Here is a 6,480-nt window from a genome sequence, read left to right on the forward strand (position 1 = left end):
TAGCTGAAACAATGCATCCCATCCCACTGTACTTTAGCTACCATTCAGCTGGGTGTCATTCGCTTGTAACACATTTCTTTAATCATCTTTTAGAGTGGTAATATATAAGCAAATGCTACAGAAGCTGATCTAGAGAAAGAGTGAATTCCTGGCCAAATGCCCACTGGCCTTCTAGACCAGGATGTCACTTTCCAAAAGACAATATACTGCTTTTATTTCTTACAGAATATTTATTAAGAGGATAATCTTTTACTGTCTTACACATTTCTCAATTTTTTTAAGTAACGGTTTTACTTTCCATTTATTTTATTTTTATAATACTTCTTCAGAAATGCCAGTTTTCTAAACTTCCTGATTTAACAGTTTCAGCTATTGGCATTTTACAATTGTATTTTCTGCCTATAAGCATATATGGATTACAGCTGTTTCCTCTAAAATAGGATATTTCACCTGTTGTAAATATTACACAATTTGTTTTTTATATTTTTAATTTCCAAAGTTTCTTTGTGCTCTACACAAAATCCAATTTAAATTTATCTGTTTAACTCAAAGTCACCATACAAAAATTTTCAACACACTGCTATCATTGTTTTAACTTATGCCATCTAGCAGTATGCCATCTTATATTAAGTCAAACTGGAGAAAACACTTACATAGCCTTCAGTGTAATTTGAGAGATACAGAAAGTTGACACACTGGTTGTTCTTATTTAAGTTTACCTTAAAATAGATGCTGGTGGGAAAGAAAACCTGATTCAGGAACTAAATCTACACTGCAAAGAGTAGCACATAGAAAACCGTTTTGCGGGGTATGTCTAAGAACTTTATACTCTGCATTCCTAAGTTGATAAATATTTAAAAGACACAAAATAAGTAAAACACACCATTTAAACCCCCCCCCCACAATAGCCATATGTTTGTTCTTTATTGTTTAAACAGCTCACTTCCTCTACATTGACATTTGATAAACCAGTTGATTTTATGCTTTCATCCTCTACCATATCATTTTATAATACCTCCATATGGGAAGTAGAAGTACTTTCACGATTCAAAAAAATGTTTTACTGGTTATGATAAAAGCAAATGAAACTACACTAGTGGAACAAACTTCCCCACAGAACAAAAGTGGCTTGCATGTTGATATATAAAGCTATTTTATGCAATCCCAGGACTCTCAATAAGTAACTTAGGACAGAGGTTCCATGTTATCACAGTCCTTATTATTTGACCTTGTTACCCAGTGTCAACACAACTGAGATATGAAAATGTTTTCTATTACATTAGGAACACACTGGTGTTGTCATTAGTACATATATATAAACTGCATTGTCAGAGCAAGGACGCTCCTATTAGTATACATTGGAAAATTCATCCCCATAAAGTGCAGATAGGTCAGTTGTGGTCTACTGCTTCTGCGAGGGACCTACCTGCTGAATACCAAGTATAAACATTTATGGAACTTACTAGTTAAGAACATAAAACACAGCTTTGACATTAACTGAAATATTAATTTAATCTGATACTTTCTTTTGCTCCATTATGCTTTATGCACAGCGGTGCTCTTACACTTGTTTGTATCTTATGGTATGTAAATATAAACTCTCTGACTGGAGCATTTAACAAAGCAAGAGAGATTTCACTGAAGTACCTGTAACTACAAATACACTATTTTCAGGTAAGTTTAAATGAAAGGCAATAGCAGCAGAAGTATTCACAAGCATCCTCAGAGTTTAACTAAGTAATATAAGCTTGTGAAAGAGTATGCCAGGCAAAGTAAAGCTTCCATAAAATTATTTGTATTTACACAAAATATTTGCCAAAGGTTTCCTTAAAGAACTCAGTATGAGCTAAAAAGCCAAAGATATGCACTTCCCTTACTGTAGGAAACTGCTTATCCATTGAGTTCAGTAGAGTTGTTCCCATCTTTATATTAATTCCATTGCTAGGAACTGGCAAATAAATTGTTCAAAATATACTGGCATTTTCAAGAGCACAGAAGATGTGGTAAGGAGCAGTAAATGGGAGTATCAAGGTTATGTGCGCTCCCTGTAGTAGAAAAGAATAAACATCAGATGTACCCTTCTGTTAAAGGGGAGACAGAGTACTTGGATGTATATGGCCGAGTGTAGACGAAACAAGGGGCATGTCTGCACAACACTTTAAAGAGGGAAAAATGCTTTTGCACTGCTTTAATGGTGTCAGTGTTTGCAAGTGTCAGCAGTGTATTATGCATTAATTACAGGCACTGTAGCAAATTCAGCAGTGTAATGTGCCTTAAATGACTTGGGGCACAGCAAAATAAAGCTCCTCAAAGTTTTAGTTTGCTGCTCCTACAGCTGTGGAGCGAAGCACTGGTCGCCATGCAGCTGGAAGCTCTGCAGGCAGCCTGGCAGCAGCCTAGGAAGGCAGGCTCTGCCCAAGACAAGCAGTGAGCCTGATCTTTTTTTTTTCCCCTAGAGCCTGCCTGCCTGCCTGAGCTGCGCAAGAGCCTGGTGCTTCCCTCTGCAGCTGCACTACTTCCTGGGACCACCCAAGCTGGGTGCCTGTGGGTGGGTGCCACCTGGGGGGGGGGAGGTGCTGCTGCCATGGAGGGAAGCACCAGCCCTCCCCCCCACAGCCCAGGGACCACCCAGCCCTCCAGCAGCTTGCTCCCCCTTCCCTGCTGCAAGAAAGGCAGGTAAGTCAGGGGGGTGTATGCATAACATGGGGGTTTAAAAGGCCCTACATTGAAGCAGTGCTTTTAAAAACATACTGCTTCAATTTAGGGCCCCCGTTTTGTCTACACATGCCCTATGGTGTTAATCACCCTACCTTTACAACCCTATTATTAATGACAAAGGGGTTTCTGCTATTGACATATTAAGAAATATTCCTATCATTTATCATGAATATTCAGTTCCTCAAAAATAATTTAATCTAAATAAACTGGACTCCTGTAATGCTTACTATTTGTAATAATTTTAATCAGGAAAGAATTTAAAGTTACAGAAGAAATGAGGAAACAAAGTGATTGATCTTGATCTGGGCATAAATGTAGGGCAGAGGAAATTAAAATGCAATTGGAAGCGAGCAAGAAAAGATGGAGGTGGTTTTTATGGCTAAATTTAAAACAAATTTCAAGCACCAAAATGCATAGATAGATTGGCAAGGATCACAGCACAGTTTTAGTAGCTTCACATTATGATGCTACATAGCACCTACAGCACACATTTCAGAATCTCACACTTGTTACCCAAGATCAGTTAAAATCCATTTTATCTCTATTTTCATCAAAGTGATCTGACTTGGGCACAGAATACATACCAGAGACACTGACTTTTGAAAAAATGCATCTCTTAACAATTTCAGCACAAGTAGACTTTGGGGGTAGTTACTTATTACCCAGTTTCACCACTGTATGGCAACAGAGCAGATGCCCTACCTCCACCAGATCAGGAGGTTAAGATAATGAAGCTTTCTTTAAACAGCCAGCAGAAGTTTCCTGGTCACAGATCCTGGTTCTCATGGGGGACTTCAATCACCCTGACATCTGGGAGGGCAATACAGCAATACACAGATAATCCAGGAAGTTTTTGCAGAGTGATGGGGACAACTTCCTGGGGCAAGTGTTGCAGAGGCTAACTAAGGGCCATGATCTTCTTGACCTGCTGCTCACAAACAGGGAAGAATTGGTGGGGAATGTAGAAATGGTTGGCAACTTGGGCAGCAACAACCACAAAATGACTGAGTTAAGGATCCAAAGGAAAGGAAGGAAGGAGAACAGCAGACTTCAACTCAGTCAGGGAACAGATGGGCAGGATTCCCTGGGAGGCTAGTCTGAGGGAGAAACAAATCCAGGAGTGATGGCTGTACTTTAAAGCGACCTTACTGACGCCACAGGAATGGACCATCCCAATACACAAGGAGACTAGTGAGTGTGGCAGAAACCCAGCTTGGCTTAGCAGAGAACACTTCAGTGAGCTAAAACATTAAAAGGAAGCTTACAAGAAGTAGAAACAAGGACAAACAACCAGGGAGGAGTACAAGAGTGTTGCTTGGGCATGCAGGGATGAAATCAGGAAGGCCAAAGCACAATTGGATTTGCAGCTAACAAGGGACATGAAAGGTAATAAAGGTTTCTACAAGCATTTAAGCAACAAGAGGAATATCAGGGAAAGTGTGGGTCCCTTACTGAATGGGGGAAGCAACCTAGTGACAAAAGATGCAGAAAAGACTAAAGTACTCAATGGCTTTTTTGCCTCAGTCTTCACAGGCAATGTCAACTCCCAGACTACTGCACCTGGCAGCACAGTTTGGGGAGGAGGTGGTGAAAGAACAGGTAAATGACTATTTACGGAAGCTGTATGTATATAAATTCAGGGGGCCGGACATATTGCACCTGATGGTGCTGATGGAATTGCCATTGTGATTGCAGAGCCACTGGCCATCATCTTTGAAAGCTCATGGTGATCAGGAGAGGTCCCAGACAACTGAAAAATGGGAGATGTTTTGCCCAGATTTTAAAAAGGGAAGAACAAGAAACCAGGGAACTACAGACTGGTCAGCCTTACCTCAATCCCTGGAAAGATCATAGAGCAGGTCCTCAAGGAGTCCATTTCTAAGAACCTGGAGGAGAAGAAGGTGATTAGAAACAGTCAGCACATATTGTCAGGCGCAAGCGTACTCAATTGACTCAGTGTCTAGCTGGCAGCCAGCATCAAGTGGATTGCCCCAGGGGTTGGTCTTGGGCCCAGTTTTGTTCAATATCTTCATCAGCAACTTGGAAGATTGGATGGAGTGCATCTGTAGCAAGTTTGCTGATAACATTAAGCTGGGGGAGTAGTAGATATACTGGAGGGTGGGTCAGCATTCAAAGAGACACAGACAAACTGTAGGATTGGACTAAAAGAAGTCTCATGAGGTTCAATAAAGATAAGTTCAAATTTCTGCACTTGGACAGAACAATTCCATGCACTGCTGCAGGTCTGGGACTAACTGGCTAAATAGCAGCTCTGCAGAAAGAACCTGGGGGTTACATGCCAGTAGATCAAGGGAAGCGATTCCTGAATTGGAATCCCCTCTATTCAGCACTGGTGAAGCCACATCTGAAGTACTGTGTCCAGTTTTGGGCTTCCTGCTACAAAAAGGATGTGGACAAATTGGAGAGAGTCCAGTGGAGAGCAACAAAAATGGTTAGGGAGCTGGGACCCATGACTTGAGGAGAGGCTGAGGGAACCGGGCTTATTTAGTCTGGAGAAGAGAAGACTGAGGTGGGATTTAACAGCAGCCTTCAACTACCGGAAGGGTGGTTCCAAAGAGGATGGAGCTGGACTGTTCTCAGCGGTGGCAGATGACAGAACAAGGAGTAACAGTCTCGAGTTGCAGCAAGGGAAATTTAGGTTAGATATGAGGAAAAATTATGTCATGAGGAGGCTGTTACCCAGACAGGCAGTGGAATCTCCATCCTTGGAGGTTTTTAAGACCCAGCAAGACAAAGCCTTGGTTAGGATGATATAGTTGGAGACAGTCCTGCTTTGAGCAGGATGTTGAATTAAATGACCTCTTGAGGTCCCCTCCAACCCAAATTTTCTATGATTCATAGTTCCCTAACCCTGGCAACTGCAGTAGCTGTTCCTCAAGTGCCCAAGAAAGTTGAGAAAGTGTACTTAGTACTCAAAAGTCATCTACCATCTCTCTAATTAGTCAATTAAAAGAGATTACCATTTGGCATTTTACTACAGGTGTGCATCCAGAGGTAGATCCAGGATTTTGTTAAAGGGAGGGGGAGGTGCAGGAATAGTGACTGCAGGTATGGCTGCACCCCTGCTCCCAGCTCCCCTTCCCCAAACTAAGGTGGGGAAGTTTTCTAAGTACTCCAAACAAGTAAGAAACTTTCTTCCCTTCCCCATCTTGGTCCCTTCTTCCCCTCCTTTCCAGCTGCATATCCCCTCTTCTCCCCTCTCCCCCTCTCTCACCCAGTGTTGCCACTGTCCCCACTGCTACCAATGAAGCCCTTTTCCTCTTTCCCTCTTCCCAGCTCTCTGGCTGTCAAGGAACAACACTGGAAAAAGCCATGAAAGCAAAACCTGCCTACTGCCATCACTGCCACTGTCCCCATCTGAGCCTGGCTCTCCACAGAACCTGGCCACTGCAGGGCAAGAGTAACTCTGGAGCTGTCCCACCCGAGGCAGCTAGGGACAGCAGCAGTAGAAGTAGTGGTAGAAGTAGGAGGAGGTGGTCCAAGGGTAAGGAATTCTTACTTGCTTCAGGGACTTCTGAGAAGTAACCTGGGAGTGCTGCTCCTGTGGTGTTGATGGAAAGCAGTGTGCATCTATGCCACTGCACCCCCTCTCCCCCCGCATCTGTCCCTTGTAGATTCAATGACAACTGATGCCACTCTGCTTTAGGAAAGTGCAGCTATGTAATTTTACCTTCTGTATTACCTTGCTGAAAAAGTGTTTTCCCCTTTGCTTTACATCCTATATTGCCACCAAATAAAAAA

General features: G+C 42.3%; 1 protein-coding gene across 1 annotated transcript in view; it reads right to left on the bottom strand.

Annotated features, from left to right (window-relative positions):
• Positions 1-6,480, bottom strand: part of LOC109324257 (heparan sulfate glucosamine 3-O-sulfotransferase 1-like) — a 123,351-nt gene that overhangs the window by 89,172 nt on the left and 27,699 nt on the right. The gene's annotated exons all lie outside the window — the stretch shown is intronic.

The sequence above is a fragment of the Crocodylus porosus genome, unplaced genomic scaffold (genome assembly GCF_001723895.1).
Source record: "Crocodylus porosus isolate Cpor-Errol unplaced genomic scaffold, CroPor_comp1, whole genome shotgun sequence".
Classification (NCBI taxonomy): Eukaryota; Metazoa; Chordata; order Crocodylia; family Crocodylidae; genus Crocodylus; species Crocodylus porosus.